The 22,283-nt window shown below is 35.8% G+C and overlaps 1 protein-coding gene across 1 annotated transcript in view; it reads right to left on the bottom strand.

Moving 5' to 3' along the window:
• Positions 1–22,283, bottom strand: part of FHIT (fragile histidine triad diadenosine triphosphatase) — a 1,445,250-nt gene that overhangs the window by 1,193,245 nt on the left and 229,722 nt on the right. Inside the window, exon 3 of the mRNA NM_001308549.1 lies at positions 1,215–1,287. The gene's annotated coding sequence lies outside the window, so the exon portion shown is untranslated. The remainder of the gene's footprint in view (positions 1–1,214; positions 1,288–22,283) is intronic.

The raw sequence follows: 22,283 nt of genomic DNA, 5'->3' as shown, positions 1-22,283 counted from the left end.
AAAGAATAAAAGGTGAAGGGGACATTCATAGATGAATGTTTAAAGATGCAGGAAATTCTGAGTCTCTGAGCCTTGAAGAAAAGGGGCAAGTTTGTCGTTAAGTTTGTGGGTCTGGGGGATCCCTGGGTGGCGCAGCGGTTTGGCGCCTGCCTTTGGCCCAGGGCGCAATCCTGGAGACCCGGGATCGAATCCCACATCGGGCTCCCGGTGCATGGAGCCTGCTTCTCCCTCGGCCTATGTCTCTGCCTCTCTCTCTCTCTCTGTGACTATCATAAATAAATAAAAATTGAAAAAAAATATTAAAAAAAAAAAGTTTGTGGGTCTGGAACAGGAAGGTGAGATAAGTCATGATTGACAGCATCGACATTTTCAATAAGCAAGATTCAAAAAATTCATTTTCATTCATTTCTGCCCCCTTCCAGACTAATTTCTGGACCTTACTGTCATGGAAAACACAAGAGAAAATCTCCTTTTAAAGCATAAAGTGGGGACACCTGGGTGGTTCAGCAGTTGAGGATCTATCTGCTTCAGCTCAGGGTGTGATCCCGGGATGCCCAGATGGAGTCCTGCATCGGGCTCCTCACAGGGAGCCTGCTCCTCTCTGTCTGTGTCTCTGCCTCTCTCTGTGTGTGTCTCTCGTGAATAAATAAATAAAAGCTTAAAAAAATAAAATAAATAAAAAATAAAGCCTAAACTGTCACCACCATGTAAAAATTATTCCCTCTGATAAGAATGATCTGGTATTAACAGACTATCACTATTGTGTGTTTAACTGGGACCTAAGTGTTCTTTCCCCCAAAGACTATCTTGAGTACTGAAGACAAAGGGAGAAAGAGTTCTCTAACAAAGGGAGAAAAAAAAATGTAAGTTCTGAAAATTCCCTGTTAAAAGATGCTGCTTTTTGGAAATCATATTTCTTGCTTTTTTGGTGTTTTTACAAAAGAATATAAAGAAATAAGTCCTTTGTTATCCAAAGAAAGGTAAAAGTATTATGATTGGCTGCAGCCATAAGACTATAATTAGTGTTTTAACAAAATAATTTTTTTAAAAAAGGTCATGCACTCCCACATCTACCCCACCACATGCACAGACTTCCAGGATGGCATTATGGTCATGCCCTTAGAGATTTAGCAGCAAACATACCAGCAAAAACTCTGTCAAACTGCCCTCATCAACCAAACGGGCAATGCCAATCTAAGCCCAGGACCACTCACCCAATGGAAGAATCTCAGGTTCAAGCAGGAGACAGGCAGAGTGTCGGTAATAATATCTGGATATTTCTCAACACTGCATTTGATTGGGAATAAAGGAACAATGAAATATTTCTGATTAGTTTCTGTCTCTTAGTGTTTCCAATTTCCATTTAATTGCAATCAAAACATCAAAATATTCTCAGTCTCCAGAGAGGGGACACAATCCCTGTTTAATAAACCCTAAAATACATAATTAAGAAACAACTTCTGTGGGGTTAATCGGCGCAGCTCTATAAATGGTTGGATTCCCTAGTGGACAAAGGTCAATTTCTTTTGGGCCTAAGGCAGAATCTTTTCCCTAAGTGTTCTTGCCTAGATCAGATGCCAAGCAGGTCCATGTTGTCCTCCATATCTTGTAGGCTAATTCAGACTTAAAGAGTCTTCTGTATTAACCATACTTCTGAACTTGAGGGAGAAATGAAGAACCAGAGGCCTACGCCATTAGTGAAGTTGATTCTATCAGATGCCCAGCCTTGGATCCACTTTAGGGGCAAGATAAAGATTTATGCTTCCACCATAGTAAATTTCATAGTTTCTAGTATTTGACCCAGGGTTAAACAAAGAGGCTATCCTGGCTCTCACTTTTGGTTTCCCCGAATGGGACTTTGATCAACATGGAAGCTGAAAATTATCCTGGTGCTAAACAATAACCCCAGCTTACTATTCTATTCTGTGGTCACTGCCAAAGACAGTCGTTTTGTAATTTAGTTTCATTGGGAACAAGAAGACTCAAAGGAGAATAAGTGAATGGAATGCTTAAAGTATGTCTCTGCTACTGAGGAGAAACCTTAAAAGTCACAGTGAAGAGACACAAAAAGAGACGAATTATTAATTCCCAGTGTTTCTCTGCCCACAAGCCCCCTCTGGTGGAGGAACTAATGGTAATGAAATAGCTATAATACCAATAACCAAAGTTAAAAAAAAAAAAAATGGGGGCGGGGGAAGAAAAGGCAATCCACAACAAGACAATCAGCCCCTGTAGAATTGAGAGTCAAATGTAGTGATTAGCAAATATGAGCTGCAACTGGAAAACCACTTACAGATGAAGCAGTCTGATGAATGATTTACCAAAAGGTCAACACTGCTCTTTTATCTTCACCACCCATCAGTTTGCATTGCCTTCAATTTGTCTGGCACATAACAGAAAGCGGGCCATAAAATATTCACCATAAAAATTAACCTTATTTTGCAGCATTAAAAAAAGAAACTGAGTTGGATATAGTCTAAGCATATGGGCCAGCTTCTCAATTAGGATTTCTCATATACATTAGAAAAAGCCTTGACATTTAAAACTCCATTCAAAGAAATAATGTACTCAGCAAGTACCAGAACCCTCTGCCCCATGCTTGGGTTTTGCTGATCCCTTTTTAGTTTTCAAACAAGGAAAGGCACCATTAATCCCTTCCCAAAGACCACAGCAGTGTCAGGGGGAGGTGGTAGACAGTGTCAGCACTTCCCCTTTTACTCTTCTGGAAGCCAAACTTCTCTACAGTGTCTGCTTTTAGCTGGTGTGGATGCCAGGCTTTCAACCTCAACGTGCCTACATACATTCTGGCAGGTGAGTTGTGAGATGAACTGCCTTCACACTCTCATTTGACAACCTTTGTACAACAAGAAACACAATGTCAGATGAAAATATAGTTTTAGGCAGAAGGGATTCTGAAAATTAACATGTTGCCAGATGCCCTTCATCAGACCTGTAAAATTCATTAAAGCCATTTTAACTGAACCAACTCCGTTGATTCCATCTGAAAATTGGCCACTTCCCTCCTCCTTCTCTTATCCCTGTATTTACCAAATGCTTCTTTGATTTTGCCAAATCAATAACATAATTTGCAACCTATAGAACAATCTAAGTTATCTGAGCTATTAAAGAATTCCTCAGGGTGCCTGGGTGGCTCAGTCGTGTGACCATCGCACTCCTGGTTCCCGGCTCAGGTCATGATCTCAGGGTCAGGAGATCAGGCTCTGCAGTGGGCAAGAAGCTTCCTTGGGATTCTCTCTCTCCTTCTCCTCTCCCTCTCCCACTCTTCTGCTTCTACTGCTTACTTGCATGTGCACACTTTTGTGCTTAAAAAAAAAAAAAATTCCTCTCTCCAGACCCTGTTCAAAGAGAGTAACTAAATATTTACTTATATCATTGTTATGTACTGATTTGTTTTTTAAAGGGAGACTCAAAATGAAAGAAAAAAGGTCAAAAGAGTGCTGAAAAAGATATAGCTACAGGATGTTTACCACTGTACTGTACTATTTATAATATTAAAAACTAGAAATCCTGAATTTCAAACAAAAGATTATTCAAAAGAGGAATATTATGCAGACATTAAAAATTACATGCTAGAATACTTAATGACATGAAAAAAAAGATTTGTGGTATTATTAAGAGGAAAAACACACTGCAAAAAAAACAGCAGGTGTAGTATTGACAATGGTTCTTTTTGGATAATAAGAAAGTTTTGTGATTGTTGATTGGTTAACCCAGTCTGTGTTAACAACCCTCTCTCTCCAGGACCCCCTACAGCAGGAGTGATTCATAAAATGAGATATAAGCAGAAGTCTCTGAGGTGATCAAATACGTCCCTTTTTGTGCCACACTGAACCAGCTGATGGATCCATGACCACAGATTATAATCAAAGACAATAGTGGGGGAAGAAGATAAAACCTTGCAAATCAGCTGTTAGTTACCATAAGAAACAACTGCAAATTGACCTCTATATTCACCTTTTCCCCATTGGTTTTGGTTCAGGTAGATGTGATCAAAGAATAGTCCCTAGGAATCTGTGAGGTTTTACTAAAATAAAGTTAAGGCTTTGTGTTGTGTACAGAACAGTAAGTACCATTCCAAGAGAAGGAAGCCACATCGCCTCTGGATCACCAAAACACAGAGTAGCCATCTTGAAAACTGAAAGTTCACTCTCAAAACACCTTGATAATAAATATAGGCATGTTTCTAAGCTGTTTAGAGCCCAAATATGTAAAGGATAATATAAGTAAGTGACAGAAATATCAGTCCTGCCTGGATTAACACCTATATCTTATTAGAGCAGCTATTATCTTATACTGTGGTAATGTGTTTGCATGTCAGTCTTCCCACTAGACTATAAGCTCCCTAGAGGCAAGGACCATTTCCTTTCATCATTCATAAAGATGCCCAAACCTTGTTCTTTCCAAGAGCTCAGAACCAAACTTAGATTCCAACTATATATGCTATAGAACATGACATCAATTTTGACTCTAAGTCCTTCTTATTATAAGTCATCTTATTTTTAAAAACAACTTTTTAACATTTTCAAAATATCCTCAAGGGAGGGAAAAATCACACATTAAATTCTGTCAAGTAACATTTACCTCCTTAGGCCCTGACTAATCAGAAATGACTGGACTTGGCAGCTACTTTTACCACTTGGTCTATAAGCTAAATTCAGCTCCTGTTATGCCAACTGGAAAATGCCAACATCCCTTCCCATCTCATACAACATCCCCTATTGCCAGTCACTCTAGAGTGTGGCAATCTGGTGAGACCACTCCCCATCAGATCAAGTAGAAATTATAAACCAAATTTACAGGGTCCAAGTAACCCCATTTCAGAAGAGCAATGGTGAAGTTTAAAGAGATTAGAAGGGTACCAGATTTATTACTATTGATTCCCTGCTGGCAATTTCATCGAAAGATATCCACTGCAGTTATATAAAGAGCATCTGGCTCATTTCCAACTCTTTTGTCTTCAAGTTCTTAAAAAAAAAAAAAGAAAAAAAAAAAGACAGATAAAAAAGTAGAAATTGGTGGATAGGGCCCAAAGGTTTTTGTCTAGATTAAGACGCCTTCATCACTACACCCCCAATTATGCAAATCTGCTCCTACAGAGTCCAATACATTTATTTATTGAGCCTTACCACTGCCATCCTGGTAACCCAGAGAAAAAGCCAATCTATAATGACTCAAGCCACATTTCACAATAGACTCCAAAGGACACATGATGTCATTTACTAAAATGACTCAATCCAGATGGAAAGCATTCTGACCTATACATAATTGATTGACCTTTGCTATGCTTTCCTGGTTATTTATATACTATCATATGCATGAATGTATATCAGTGGTATTTACACTTGGCAGCTACTTTTGAGAACGCATTATTCAATTGGGATTTAAAGCTTTTTATGACCATTTCCTGACCAAACATTCATAAATGAAGGACAAGAAAAGATGTTATCTTAAAAATAACATTTAACAGGATCTGGAAACTCTAAAGAAGCTCCTTTGCTCTCATTGTTTTAAATTACAGTGGACAAGATCTATCTATGTAAAACTACATCCAAAACTCTGAAACTAAGGATACTAAAGGGCATTTTATCTCTCTATTCAGCTTGGGGCTGAATATGCTTTACCAAAGGAGTGGAATATCTTGGATACTTATGAGTAAAGTATCCTATCATGTAGCTAATTAGAAACCATAATAAATGACCAGGGAAAAGGGCACAGCTATCTGATTCTTTTTGACTTTTTAATTTAATTATGACTTTGGTTTTCCAAAATGGGTAAACTACAAACTAAATCATATTCACATGATCAAGATGGGCTCAAGATAATCATAGGAGAGGCAAATGAGAACATTAGAGAACACAAATATCTAGCACATGTGTCGTTACTTCCATTATGCAAACCCAGGGCAGGCATTAATAATTGATCACTGAATTCTTAGCCAAAGAACCTGATATGGATTAAAAACACTTTTCCAATAGTACTCCAGGTGAACACTACCAACTAAATGGACTTAGAACATGAAGTGAAATAGATTTGCCATTGCTGAACTAAATAATCAGAGTTTATTTGAGATCCAAATATATATCAGTAATTTAAAAGCATTAATGCTGGGATGCCTAGGTGGGTCAGTTGGTTAAGTGTCTGCCTTTGGCTCAGGTCATGATCTCAGGGTCCTGGGATCAAGCCCCACATCAAGCTCCTTGCTCAGTGAGCAGTCTGCTTCTCCTTTCCTCCCTGCTTGTGCTCTCTTTCTCTCTAATAAATAAATAAAATCTTTTAAAAACCACACTAATGTCATTATGACATCTTCATAATTCAATACTCCCTAGTTTGCTTGCTTAAAGTGAATTTCCACTTATCCAAAGGTGGATTCGCTGGTACATATTGCTCTTTTGTCCTAATAATGTGATTAAATAGAAAAGGTTGTATCTTCTATAATGATCCAATTAATTCTATCTCTTGCTGCCTTATACTCTAAGATCCAATCCAAAACAAAACAGATGTTTAAAACCAAAATTTAAAAGTACTCTCTGAATCCTAAAAAACACGAAACCAAATTCAGCAGTTTTCCGTAAGTCGCGGTATGCTAGTGCTATTGGTAGTATAAGCGAAAAGTTAAAAGGAGATCTAAACAGAGTAAGATGGAAATTCTTGTATGTTGACACAGGATTATTATGCAGCAGCGAAAAGCACTGCGCATAAATCTAGAGAAACAAAAAATCTAAGATAAATCTAAGAAACAAAAAATCAAGTGGAAAGAATACTACATGCAGCAGTGTTTTCCAACTGGTATTCCTTAGTGACTAAGTTATAGGGGTCCTAACATTCTGACTCCCTCTGTTCTGGGGATTAATAGTAGCTGGAATCTTGTGGTGAGACATAGATAGCATTTATTCCAAGGCAGTATATAATATTTTCAATTTCAATCTATGCTATGATGTGAAGAAGCTGAGAAGCAGAGACATATGGTATAAAGCCATTTTTATAAGGCTCAGAAACTAAAATATATCTTGTTTGGAGATACATACAAATGTGACAAAATTATTTTTTATGAGAAAAGAAAGGAAGTATATGAGGAAAATTTATGCAGTACATTCATTCCCACAGTACAATGGTTACTGTTGGAATGGAAAGGCAGGGGAGGAGATAGGGAAGGAACACATAATTAAATGGTAATGTTACAGTTCTTAAATTGGATGGTGGGTTTATGGATGTTGAGTTTATTGTGGTTCAAATATATTGTTTTATAAATATAAAATATTATATAATATTTTTTAAAATCACAATTAAGATGCCAGGCAACTTTCTAGCTTATTCAGAAGTTCACAGTAGAATCTCAATATGTCAACTAAAGAATAGATACAACTTCTTAAGGAAAGCTTGAACCCAAGGTTCCTAAAGGTCAAAACGCTACTGATGATGACAAGATTTTGTTCTGCTATTTCAACATAGTCCACAGGTTTCTAATAATCAATTAGAATACCCTACTTGATGATTACAAGACCTGTGTTCTAAGCCAACTGGAGTATTCATGACAAATTACTGGAAACATTACCATTTTCCCATTCAAACAAAATATCATAAAAAAAAAAAAAACATGTTGCTTCTGAATTAAGATTTAGTTACAAAAATACAAAGATCCATTTGAGGAGCTCGAGTAAAATGGGATTCTGGATGAGGAATTCGAGGATCCCATAGCACACAGGACAGGAAGCATAGCCAGGCCTCAGAGGAACCAGAGCCAGGAAGTAAGACGTCATTCAGATCCAGTATCAATCTGCTGGTATCAACACTCATGCTCTGGGCTACAGGGCTGGTGTCTCTACTTCTTTCTGGAATATCTGCCCTACTGTCTCTTCTTTTTAGATGTGCTTTCTCTGTTTTGACATCGACATGACTCAATATCTGTATCTCTTTGCAGCTTACATAGAAACCAAGAAGTGACCTGAGCACCACTTCAAAGTGACCAGAGAAAAAAATCTGCTTAGCCCAGCCAAGGTTAAGATCAGTCCACAGCTGGTCTAATCAGCCACAACTATACATCAGGAGTTACCAATTCAAACACCTATGGGGGCCAAGCAGGTAATTAAAGGTGTGAAACTGACCAGGTTTGAACCAAGAACCTGAAAGGAAAGGTCCTGCAACAAACAGAGATCATGCTGCTTCTGGTGTCTAGCTCTGTAATGACAGAAAGCCAGATTCTTACTGAAATTTCCTAATTTTAAAAACATATCCATAGGCCAGATTAGGCCACTGGCCTCTGCTGTCAGTGTCTTACAAAAAATGAATCGTGGCTATTTCAGGTTCAGAGGATCACACTGGGCAATCACGGCTGTAGATGCCAGCCCCTTGGGTGGAAGGACAGTTCTCGCAGAAAGGGTTACAGGTCAGGCATTCACCCAAGAAAGCTCAGATGACACTATGCCCACATACACATTATCACACACAAAACATCCTTCAACTAAACTTCTAAAAATATCTTGTTCAAGATCAGGTACTAAACTGGGTGGAGATAATTCTCAGGTGGCTCTGTATGGCACAGGTGGTTCATGGAAAAAAGGCAGTAAAGTACAAGGAAATCAGACAAAGGAAATGAGAGCGAGAAAAAGATAGCAGCATCTTCTTCTTTTCTATCCAGAGCCAAAAATGCTTCCATAAAAAAACTACTCACTACCAAGCAATTACAGATTCTTTTTTCAATTAACTAAGGGTGACACGGGGGCTCCTGTCTCAATTTCTTCAGCATTCCAGAATGGTTAGGCACAGAATCAAATCTAAATTCAACTCCTTAGCTTAGACATCACTTTCTCTGGGAAGTGTGGTCTGACTCCCTGCTCTTGGATGAGACAAGTGCTCCCACAGCACCCTGCTCACCCCCGCCCCCATGGGAACTGGATGTGCATAGATAACTATTTGTCTCTGACATGGAAGTGACACGAGGTCTTTGAAAGCAGGGATAATATCTAGTCCCCCTTTATGCCCCCAGTGCCTCTTTGTTGAATAAATACATGTAATAAGATGCATTGAAAATTTCATCTCTATTTTTTAACAGTTAATTCAGAAAAAAATATTGAATTTAGACTGAATTCTTCCCTATTCTTTTGTATGAACTTTAAAATTTTCACTAAAAATACTATAAGCCTTTTACTCAAAAAAGAAATGCATATATCATGCTAAATTATTACAAACTCAAAATTACACACTTAAAGGACTTTAGGGAATATGTAGCCATATTTAGGCTACCAATTCTTAAAGGCACCTTTTGTCAGCATGGAGATATACATAGACTTTTCCCAATATATCTATATTATTACGGATGTAAATATACTTGATATAGAGGAATAGGGCACGGTAAAACTTTCTACCTAAGAACATAATATATCTACCTAAGAACATAATTTGTTCTACCTAAGAACAAATATATTTGAAACTTATGAGAAATTTAGAGAAGTACAGTATATGCATGTCCTGCAAGACTTCTGTTCCATTCTGAAGAAATGAGTCTTGGCAAATTTCCATAGTACTGAGAACCATTTAGCAGGAATTCATTTTTAAATGAAATAGCCTTAAATCGAAATAGATATGGTATTATTTACAGTTAAGTCTTACTCTTCAGTAATTATTGAAGGTGACATTGATATGTTTTATCATTGGTAACTGGACTGAATTTGACCAAATGTCTTCTTTTTCTCATGAAAAATAGATGCAATGTTCCAATTTTTACTGCTATCTTAGCTTTGGTGATGCTTCATTATGTGCAATTTGGTAACCTAAACAATGTGGGGGGAAACAGAACATTATTTCAAAGCTATAAGTGTATCTATGGCAGAAAGGATGTTAAATGAGGTCCAAGTCCCTAGACACTTGACCCTAAGTTTGGACAATTAACTTTAAAAGGCTTAACGTTTTATCTTGAATAGGGGGAAGTCTTATCTTCTTGTCCTAACTAGATGGAAATATTTGGCAAATGTCTTCTTTGAAAAGAATTATTTAGCAATGGAATTATAATCAGTGTCATAAGGGTAGATAATGCAAACTGAAGGACAAATGGATGTATGAAGAAATGAACAGCAGCATTTGCCAAGGAAACTTCCATTTAGGGGTATTGCCAAATGAAAGGGATATCGGGTTATATTAAATTAAACATATCTCCTTACTCCAGGAATCATCAGTCTTTAATATTCATAGTGGTCCTCATGGATTTTCAGAAGGGCGATGGAGTATAGAATATTTGCCATCCTTACCGTCTATGTAAGAGCTTTATACACGTAACCACTCTTGGGAACAGCAGTGCTATTGGACAAATCTCCATTGAAATTCTAGCTCTGTCACTTAGTACCTGCATCCCATGAGCAAGTTTCTTACTCCTCTGAGTATCAGTCCCTCATTTGAGAAATTAAAGTCAAGTTTTGCCTTTGACTTCCCTTTGAAGTTATTTCCCATAATTAGTAACAGATAATAACATCTTCAGCTGCAATAATTCATCTCCTATTCAATTTACAAACTTACACACGTTCTTCTATGCATTCAACAAACAGTTGTTAAGCATTTAGCACATGCCAGGCTGAGCTGGTAACTGGACATAAAATAAATGTAGTTTCTGAAATCACAGAACTGATAGCGTCATTGGGGAGACAGTGATTAAACAGAGCAACACAGGTTAGTAGCAGGTGCCAAAAAGACTATAACAAGAGGCCTAAAATAGTCTGTAGAAGGGAAAACGTTGATGATGAAATCTGAGAACAGGGAACTAACTCAATGGAAATGAAGGAAAAATCCAACAGGCCAAGGGAACAAGATGTGCAAAGGCCCTGTGGCAGGAAGGACGACAGTGATTTTGAAGAAGAGAAATGGCAGTGGTAGTTGGAATTCAGAGAACTAAGAGGCATGATGTGGAAAAAAATCAGGAGAGGAAGACAGGGGGCATGTTAGCGTTTTGAATAGTTGAAATGGTTTCCACTAGTGCAGTGGCATGATCAAACGAGCATTTTGAAAATCTCCCTTAAGCTACATTCGGAAAGTGGATTGCATGGGGACAAGAGTGGATACAAGAATGTGATTTGGGATTGCTAGAGTCCCCCAGCCCAGTCTTCAATAAAAGGCAAATTTAATCCTCTCTGAATTTAGCTATCAGCAACAACTTTATATCGTTTACCAAAGAAACAGTTTTAAATATGTTTATGCTTTAGATGTGTAGTATCTTTTTGGAAAACTACATTATTGTTACTCTTAGCCTAACTGGTTGCAAATTGTGTTGCTTACTCCTCTTCACCCATTTTCCTTCCATCAGTACTGGTATGTGCACTTCTTGCTCCTCAAGAGTGACTCAAGAGAACAAATTTATTTGTAGGAGTATGTATGAATGTTCCTCCAAGAACAAAATGAACAGTACTGTTACACTGTATTAGTTGTTACCATTCCTTCTTCTTTTTTTTTTTTTAAAGATTTTATTTATTTATTCATGAGAGATAGAGAGAGAGAGAGAGAGAGGTAGAGACACAGGCAGAGGGAGAAGCAGGCTCCACCCAGAGTGCCTGACGTGGGACTCCATCCTGGGTTTCCAGAGATCACACCAGGATCACACCCTGGGCTGAAGGCAGCACTACACGGCTGAGCCACCTGGGCTGCCCAAAGTGCTCTTAATCTCTTATACAAACAAACAAACAAACAAACAAACAGAACATGGTAAAAGAAAATAAGCATTATACATATGTAAGAGATTACCATATTGATCACTCATCAAATTTGAGAGAAAAGATAAACATGGTCTCAATGCATATGCTTTAATTTTGAAGGACTTAGGTAGCAAGTTGGTAACTCTTTAAAAAATAGTACAGCAAAGTATATGTAAACATATAAATGAAAAATATGGGATGCAATACTTACAGTGGTTAATTCTGAGGAATGGGTTGGGTTGCAAGGATAGGGGACTTCATCTATCCCTTTATAATGCTTAGGCACTGTTTGAATTTTAGAAGCAGGAATGTTTTGGTAAAAAAAAAAATAATAGAAGAAAAAAGGGCAGATATGAAAAACGAGTTCAACAAAATAACGTCACTGGTAATGCCAAGACAACATTTATCATAAAAACTAAATGCATTACAGTAGACTTTCATTATGTACAATTATTTTTCTAAGCCCGTGATCTGACTGGCCTATGGTATACGTCTACATGCTAACCATGGACATTGAAAAAGGAGTCAGTTGTATTTGAAACCCATCTATACAAAAAAGAACTCAACATATTAAACTCACATTGACATTTTAAAAAAAATATTTTTAAGTAGGCTCCATGCCCAACCTGGGGTTTGAATTCACAACCCTGAGATCATGAGTTGTTTGCTCCACCCATCAAGCTAGCCAAGCACCCTTCACAGAAACATTTTAAATCAAATTATAGATAAACAGAAGTAAGATGTTACAATGTGAGGGATTATTTGTTTCCACTCAATTGAAAATATTAAAAGATCCAGTGAATGCTGTATTTATAAACAGAAACAATTTTCAAAGGAAAGTGGCTAAATCCACATCCAATCTGACCAATTTGATATGTCAACAATGACAGTCCTGTTAGAGACTAGAAATGAGATTCTCTTCACACCTTTCCTACTTGAGGCTGTGGCCATCTCATGATAATAAGTAAATCATATCTTAGACAACCCAGTTATGAGGTTTCCCAAAATGGGCATTCCTAAGAATCACCTTTGGGGCTTATTAAAAAAAAAATGCAGATCCTTGCCTACCCCAAGAGTATGAAGATATTCTATTTTTCTTACATTATTGAATGCAAGACTCTACAATATAATGATGAATAAAAGTGGAAATAACCAACACTCTTATCTTATTCATAATCTCAACAAAAAAGCTGTCAATATTTCAACATTAAGTGCGAGATTTGCTATAGCTTTTTTCCAGTGTCATTTATCTAATTAAGGAAGTTCTGCTCCATTCACATTTTGCTAAGAGTTTTTATCATGAATGAGTGTTAAATTCTATCAAAGGCATTTTTTCCCTTCATCTATTGAGATGATGATATAGTTTTTCACTTTTACTCTATTAATGTGGTAAATTGTATTGATTGATTTTCAAATAATCAACTTGCATTCCTGGAATGAACCCAACTTTGTAGTGACATATTACCCTTTATACATATCACTGACTTTGATTTACTAATGTTTTGGCTAGGATTTTAGCATCTATCTTCATGAGAAAAATTGGACTGTGAATTTCCTTTCTGTGAATACCCCTCTCAGCTTTGGGGTCAAGGTTATGCTCCCCTAATAATGTGAGTTAATATATGATTGGTACACTTCCTCCTTAAATATTTGGAAAATTTTGCTGGTGAATTTAACTAGTATGTTCTTTATGGGAAAATCTGTAATTATGAAGCGAATTTATTTAATAGATGTAAGATAATCCAGATTTTCTAAAATGTATTCTATCAATTGCAATGTGTTTTTTTTTTCCTGGTTTTATTGAGAAGTAATTTACATTCATCACTCTAAGTTTAAAGCATACAGCACAGTTTGACTTATACTGTAAAATGATCAACAATAAGCTCAAATAACATCTATTTTCTCATATAAAATATTTTTTAAAAATAAGAAAAAAAGGAAATAAAATTTTTCTTATGACAAGGACTTTTAGGATTTACTCCCTTGACAACTTGCCTATATATCATATAGCAGTGTTAACTATAGTCATTATATTGTACATTACATCTCTAGTACTTATTTTTCTTATAATGGGAAATTTGTACATTTTGACCACCTTCCTCCAATTCTTCCTCCTCCACCCTTTATAGTTATTGGGTTTTTTGTTAGGTTGCACATATACGTGATTTCATACAGCATTTGTCTTTCTCAGGTATGTGCGTGTGTGTAATGGAATTTTGGTGTATTTTTAAGGAATTTAAACTTTTCCTTTAAATTTTCAAATTTATTGGCATAAAATCTTGGTAATATCTTTTTAATATCTAACAGTTTAGTGTTATCCTTTCTGCACTTGTGATATTAGCAATCTACTTTACATTTTTTTCAATTATTTGTACCAGACTTTTTTTTAAATTTTTTAATTTATTTATTCATAGAGACAGAGGAGAGAGAGAGACACAGGCAGAGGGAGAAGCAGGCAGCATGCAGAGAACCTGACGTGGGACTTGATCTAGGGTCTCCAGGATCACGCCCTAGGCTGCAGGCGGAGCTAAACCACTGCGCCACCAGGGCTGCCCTGTACCAGACTTCTATCAATTTCATTAAACTTTTCCAACAACCAACTTAGGGCTCTATTTTTTTATTGTTTTCTTTTTCTCTATTTCAATTATTCTGATCTTTATTTTCTCCTAATTTCTTTGAGTTTACTTTGTTTTTTTTTTAGGTTCTTGAAATGGATCCTTGAGATCACTAAGTTTTAGCCCTTTTTCTTTTCTAATGTAAGAATTTAAGGCTACTGGGGCACCTGGGTGGCTCAGTCAGTTAAGCATCTGACTCTTGGTTTCAGCTCAGGTCATGATCTCATGGATCCTGAGATCAAGTCCTGTGTCAGGCTCCATGCTCAGTAGGGAGTCTGCTTGAAGATTCTCTCCCTTTGCCCCTCCTCCCACTCTCTCTCTTTATTTCTCAAATAAACGAATAAATCCTTTAAAAAAAAAAAAAGTATTTAAAGCTATCAATATCCCTGTACCTACTGCTTTAATTGCAACCCACAATTTTGACATGGTGCATTTTTACCATCAGTTAAAAATTTATCTCTAATTCTCATTGTGATTATTTTCTTCGAGACACAAAGGAAAAAGTATGTTAATTTCCAAATATTGGAATTTTTTCATTACTCTTTTGTTACTCATTTCCAGCTTAATATTACTGTGATCAGAAAATAAACTGTGGGGACACCTGGGTGGCTCAATCGTTGAGCATCTGCCTTCGGCTCGGGGCTTGATCCCAGAATCCAGGATTGAGTCCCATATCGGGCTCCTTGCATGGAGTCTGCTTCTCCTGTCTCTGCCTCTCTCTGTGTTTCATGAATGAATAAATAAATAAAAGTCTTTAAAAAAAAAAAAGAAAGAAACTGTGGCTTCAATCCTTGGAGATTAGGTGAGAAATGCCTTTGTCTAGGCATCTGAACTATCTGCTAACTGTTCCTGTGCACTTAAAAATTATATATTCTTCAAAAATAATAATAAATTTTTTTATATTCTTTATTGGTAGATGCCACATTCTATGTATCTGTATATTAAATGAGGTCATGTTTGTTCAATGTGCTCTTCTAATTTTCTATATATTTACTAGCTTATTTTTCTGAATGTTCTATTAATTAATGAAAAAAAGCATGATAAAATCTCAACTAAGATGGAGGATTTCTTTATTTCCTCTTTTACTATTATAGTTGCTTACTTTTTAATATTTTGAGGTCATGCTATTTGTTTGCATACATATAGCTACACTGCATCTTTTGGTTAGTGTTTGCATGGTATTTGTTTTTTATATGCTTTTATTCTTTATATGGATTTATATTTAGAGTATGCCTCATATAGTCAGCATACAGTTGTCTTGTTTTTATAGTAACTTGTTTTATAATAACTTTTTAATAATTACTAATAACTTTTGTTTTTAAATTGAAGTATAAGTCCTTTCACATTAGTGTAATTACTTATGCTTAAATCACCATCTTAGTATGTTCTTTATTTGTCCCAGAGCTCTTTGTTCCTTAATTCTCCTTTTGTCTTCAATTAAACAAATATGTAAGGGGGTGTTATTCAATTTCCCCTTCAAACAGCTTGTTAGTTATATATTCTTTCAGTGGTTACCACAAAAATAAAATGTCTCCTTGACTTATTAGAATCTACCATGGTTGACATTTTCACCACTTCCTGGATAAGGACTTCACATCATTTTATTTTCATTTGCCCCTCATCCAATTGCTACCTTATTGTTCTTTGTTGCAAAAATAAATTTTTTAATAAATTTACATATATTTTATTTTTAAGCATTTTGTTATGGAGAGTTCTAGCCTACATAAAAATAGACTTGATAATGACATAAAACACCCATACTTCTCACTTTGCTTTAATGGTCATTAGCTCATGGCCAATCTTGTTCCTTCTGTATCTCCAATTATTTTTCTCAACCACATTATTTTACAGCAAGTCCCAAACATCATATCACATGTTTTGTAACTATCTCTTGTAACACACTCTTTAGCATGTATCTCTAAAAGATGAACAAGTTTTTGGAAACATATAAACATAATATCAATATTAAACATATAGAAAAATGAACAATGCCAGATAAATTTGGCATTAATAATGCCTTCAAATATTGTTAATATTCAAATTTCCAAATGTCTCAAATATCATAACTATTTTAAAAGTATTTTTGAATCAAGATCCAAGTAAGTTCTGCACACTGGATATGTCTTTCAACGTACATTTACCCCTTAAATATTGTTTCCCTTGCTATTTATTTATTGGAGAAACAGTCTTGTATGAATTGAGTTTTTCTACTGATTTTTTTCCATGGTATTGTATGAAATAAAATGCCCCCTATCTGTAAATTCTGCTTGTTGGTAGTTAGGTTTAGAGGCTTAATCAAATTTAGGGTCATTTTTCTTATTTTGTTTTTTGGCAAGACTACTTCATGGCTGTTGTTGTGTGTACGTCTCTCTATAGGCACAGCATGCCTGCTTATATTTTTGTAATGTTCATAACCATTAATATCCAATGACTGAATCTTCACTATTTTTCAAACTAATATGTTGGTTCACTAACATCCTCCCATGGTACCCAATTATTATTTTCATTATTAACATGTGCATTAACTCAAGGATTTAAAATATTTCTTATATTTCAGTCCACTGCAATTCCTAATCTGATGGATGCTTAAATTGTCCCATCTTTGGTTACAGGGAGTTAAACTTCATTAGACATTATTCTGTTTCAAACAGTCTATGTTCATTTTTATTTATTTATTTATTTATTTATTTATTTATTTATTTATTTATGCTTTTCATGCCTTCCTGTGTTTCCACAATTCCATATTGGACTATTTCTCTTCTGACTAAAGAGTTCCCATTAATAATTTCAATGTAGGCAGGCTGGTAATTAACTCTCTTAGTTTTTTTTTTTTCTTTTTTTTTTTTTCTTAGTTTTAATTTATCTAAAAATAGCTTTCCTGAAGGATACGTTTTCTGGGTATGGAATTATAGATTGGCAATTATTTTCTTTGACACTTTAAATATGCCATCCCACTGTTTTCTATTTTTCTTTGCTTCTATTTAAAAATCAGCTTATAAGTCTAATTGGTGTTTTTTTGAAATTCTGTCTTTTTTTCCTTTGCATACTTTTTTCCCCCTTTGGGTACTTTAAGGTTTTTTATTTGTCTTTGATTTTTTGGTAGTTTTACTATACTACACCTACATATTTTATTTCATTTTCTTTGCTAGGAGAATTTCTTGAATCTGTGGCTGCATGTTGTTTATCAGTTTTGATAATTCTTGACCACTGTCTCTTCAAATATTTCTTTCACCCTGATTTTCTCTCTAAACTCCAATGAGAAGGCCTAGAGGTTCATACCACCCAGTATGTCTCTTATAGAGTTTAATTTATTTATATATTCTATTTTCTATTCTGTACTTTAATCTGGACGTTTTCCACTGACTTACCCTTCAAGTCACTAATCCTCTCTTATGATTTGTTTAACATGTTCTTAAATCCATCTATTGAGTTCTTAATTACAGCTACCCTAATTTCAAGTTTGAAATTATCTATTTGATTCCTCTAAGAGATTCCAGATCCCTGGCGAAATCTTCCATATTCGTCAATTATTTGGAAATCTTTGTATGATAACCTCAATATCTGAATCATTTCTGGATCTACTACTTTGGCTATATTTCTCTCTTGATTTTTGGTCATTTGTTCCTGTTTCCCTGCATGCCTCTAATTGTTTAATGACAGAGATGTTATTCATGGAAAGTGTTACAAGTTAGAACAATGTTATTTTCCTACAGAGATGATTTGATTTTCCTCTCTCAGACAGAAACGGTGCAAGCAGAACATCTTGATTCAGTTACAGCTGATTTATTTCCAGTTCAGTCTTATCCTAGGATGTAGCTATTTAGAGGCCTCAATTAAAAGCCGTGAATGTTTACCAGTATCCTATCTCCTTGGAAGCTCTGAACTCTATTAGACTCTATGAGACTGCCAAAAATCTCTGCTCTGCCTTTTACTCTTTTATCAGATGTCTTCAACTTTATTTTTTGCTGTCTCACATTAGAAGTATGCAAAAAGTCTCTAAGGAAAATTCTACTTAGCATTTTTAACTCACTTCTCTCTGATTCCTCTCCTGTGGGATCTTGGTTCCTCAGGCTTTCCAATCAAGAAAAAATTAAGCTTTTTCCATTTTAGAAAAAAAAATTTAAGTTATGTTCCTTATTTAGGTGGTCATGCTTTTATTTTCCCTGATTTTTAATTTTTAAAAGTCCATTGGTTTCTCATTATTCCACAATGAACACAAAGAAACATGTAATATTAGAAAGCAAAAAAAGTATTGACCTTCACTAAGCAATCAACCCTCAGATAATGTCAGGAAATCTGGAGCTTTCTCAAGTAGGAATAGGGAAGAGAAAGAAAGAAGATGTGTTATTTATCACAGACAATACTCAGCACAATTTTATTGCTCCTTGGGGAATCCAAAGCTTTTAAAGATGCTATTATTATTTGGAAGCTCTCCAGAGAGTCCTAAGTATTAAAAATAGCACCTGTACTTTGCTAAGTCAAATCACCTGTTTATTACCCAGAGTGATGAAAATCATTTAATAAAATATTAGACATTTGTTCAAAATCATGCTCACAATTCATACGCTCAGAGAAGTTAAAGGGAACATCTATGCCCAGCTCAGTACATATTTTTTTTTAATTTTTATTTATTTATGATAGTCACAGAGAGAGAGAGAGAGAGAGAGAGAGAGAGAGAGAGAGAGGCAGGGACCTAGGCAGAAGGAGAAGCAGGCTCCATGCAGGCTCCATGCACCAGGAGCCTGAGTGGGATTACGATCCCGGGTCTCCAGGATCGCGCCCTGGGCCAAAGGCAGGCGCTAAACCGCTGCGCCACCCAGGGATCCCAGTACATATTTTTTAAATGGATAACTCATTTCATGGGGAGGTAGAGGTAATTTCACTTGTTTTTAAAATTAAAGACATCAAGGTTTTTTTTTAAAGATAGTCAAAATAAGACCTCTCTAGTAGCATCTTCTGTCTTTTCTTGCTCAGCATTTACATAAAACCTTTGTAATAGCGGCCCATTTTTTCCCCTTTGCAGAACCTATTCCTCCTCCTGTGTTTGGAATACAGATATAGGAATGTTACCCAGGCCTGGCCAATCGCTGCTCTGTCCCATTGGCCACAGTTTTTGGTTCAGCAATGAACACGTAATCCATGTTAGTCTGATGAGACTCAGTACTTTAATTTTGTAAAAACTACCAGAAAGAGAGTCTGCTGGGATTGTAAGCTATCAGAATGAAAAGTCCAATGTGGTGACCACCACATAAAGAAGTCCAGTCTTAGAGTGAAGCCAAAACTACCTAGAAGTTTTCAGTTACATGAGTCAACAAATTGCCCTTAATTGCTTAAGCCAGCTTAATAAGATTCAGGGTTTCAGAATGACCAATAAGATCACTTACTAACATAGCTCCATCAAAAAAGTACATGGTAGCAACTAAGTCTGTCAATAAGATCAATTAACCCTCAAGCTTAAGACAAAACTCTAGCTGCTAATTAAAATGATGTGGTGGTATTAAAAAATACTTACCATGTATATGGTATAATTATTTATTTCACTGATAATGTTTTCATTTCCCACTTCCATTTACATTATGCCCAAGACATGAGACATCAAAATTTATCAATATCAAATAACATCACTCCATTTGTGAAGTTCCAAGGATAGATTATTATTGGTATTTTTACCTACTCCTCACAGATGCATAGTTATTTGGGGATTGAGGCAAATTATAAAAGGTTCCAAGAATTGGAGAAATCTTTGTGTGTTTTATATTCTTAAAATTCTGTCTTCAGCTTTGGCTTACCATGATGGTTGTTTTTGGTAGCCATCAGCAATATTCCTAGCAAAAAAGGCTGCAAAGAAAATAAGAATTCCTCAGAATCTCTTTGTCCTTTAAGTGGGCACAGATTCAAACATGTGCACATACTGAGGATCACACATTTCTACTGATGGCATTTAATTATGAGTAAAGTAAAATGTGCAAGACCAGAATTTTAAATATTAGTTCAATAACCTTTACACAGCTAATTTCTGAATGATTTTCTTCCTTTCTGGAGAGTCATCTAATGCCAAACAGTGGTATGCAGGTGAAATCAAGGTGAATTATGAACTTGAAAGGCAGAAGGCAGGTACATGTTAGAATTACTAACTTTAAAAAAAGATGAAATAATCCTTTCCCTAAAATTGTGCTCTGCCAATATAGGCTAAACTTTGAGTGTGGCTTTATTTCCCTCATTCGTAACTAATCACTATTTTCAGAAAGAAGAGACTAAAGAGAGAAAGATTTAGGGAGAGTTATAGCAATTTCAAAATCCCAAAATAAATGAGAAGTCAAAAGAAAAATGACAAGTTTGTTGGTTATTTAAAGTAGAATTTTCAGTGGGCCAAAATTCACCAAGACAGCAGTTTTGGGTTTTTTTATTTTATTTATTTTTTTATTTATTCATTTGAGAGAGAGAGCACGAGCAGAGGGAGGGAAGAGGCAGAGGCAGAGAGAGAAGCAGACTCCTCACTGAGCAGAGAGCCCAATGCAGGGCTCCATCCCAGGACCCCAAGATCATGAGCTAAGTTGAAGGCAGACATTTAACCAACAGAGCCACCCAGGCACCCCCAGACAGTAGTTTTTAAACTGTACTGTGGGTTCTATTTTTTTAAAAGTTTGAAAATCACTGCCTTAATGTGTGTTATGTTTGTACACATATGTGTTTACTTGTGTATAAAATGATTATATATACTTGTACATTTTAAAAAGTCTTATGGGGCACCTAGGGGTATGAGTCTGTTGGTTAAGTGTCTGACTCTTGGTTGCAGTTCAGGTCATTATCTCAGGGTTGTGAGATTGAATCCTGCATTGGGCTCTGTGATGGAGATGGGGCCTGCTTAATGTTCTCTCTCTCTCTTTCTCTCTCTCTCTCTCTCTCAAAAAAAAGATTTTAAATGAACTCTAATTATTTTCTATTACATCTTATTCTATTTTATTGCATTCCATTCTATTAAAATGCTGATCACAAATCACTAAATTGTTTTCACAACCCACCAATAGCTTACAACTAGATATAAAACATATGATTTGCTATAACTAAAACATATAACACAGCCTAGGCTAAGAGAATTAGACATATTTAAATCATCACCATGCTAATTTCAATTAAGACTTTTCTGAAAAGAAATCAAATCAACTCTACACAGTGGAATTTCTTATACCATTCATTAACTTAACCAAATATTTTCATAAAGCACTTGAAGTGAAATGTTTCATTTAGAACCACATCCTTCTGAACATACTTTGAAAAAAGCTAACACAAGCTCCTCTTCTCACATGTGATCCAAAGGCACTAACCTTTTCCTTTTGTTTCCTTTTCAACCCTGTGTCTCTATAAAAGTCAGCGAAACACAATGCCACAGGGTAATATTTTAATGTAATAAGAAGTAATCCTATTTTCTATTCTGTTTTACTTTATGGTATCAACTACTGTGGATTATTATCTCTGTGAAGAAAATGCTTTAACAAACCTAGAGGAAGACAATAATTTGATGAATGACAAATGTGACATGTAACACAAAATACTCTTCATTCCACACCAGTACATGTATCATTTGGCTCCCCAGATTTTTTTAGAGCTTGAACCTCATGATAACTTTTTAAAAGACTGTATTTATTCATGAGAGACACAGAGAGAGAGGCAGAGACATAGGCAGAGGGAGAAACAGGCTTCCCACAGGGAGCCCGATTGCAGGACTTGATCCCAGGACCCCGGGATCATGACCTGAGCCAAAGGCAGACCACTAATCACTGAGCCAACAGATGCCCCAGATTTTTTTTTTAACCTTGGAGACAGATGCTAGGAAGGAACATTTCCTTTCCAGATCCTCTATTCACTAAAAATTCCAATGCCCTCAATATCTTTTCCCAATTTTAAAAACTATAACTTGCATTTCTATTAAAAGGATTTCTTGTACTAACTCCTGCCTAAGAATTTACATTTTGGT

The sequence above is a fragment of the Canis lupus genome, chromosome 20 (assembly GCF_011100685.1).
Source record: "Canis lupus familiaris isolate Mischka breed German Shepherd chromosome 20, alternate assembly UU_Cfam_GSD_1.0, whole genome shotgun sequence".
NCBI lineage: Eukaryota > Metazoa > Chordata > Mammalia > Carnivora > Canidae > Canis > Canis lupus.
This window is presented reverse-complemented; position numbering and strand designations above follow the sequence as displayed.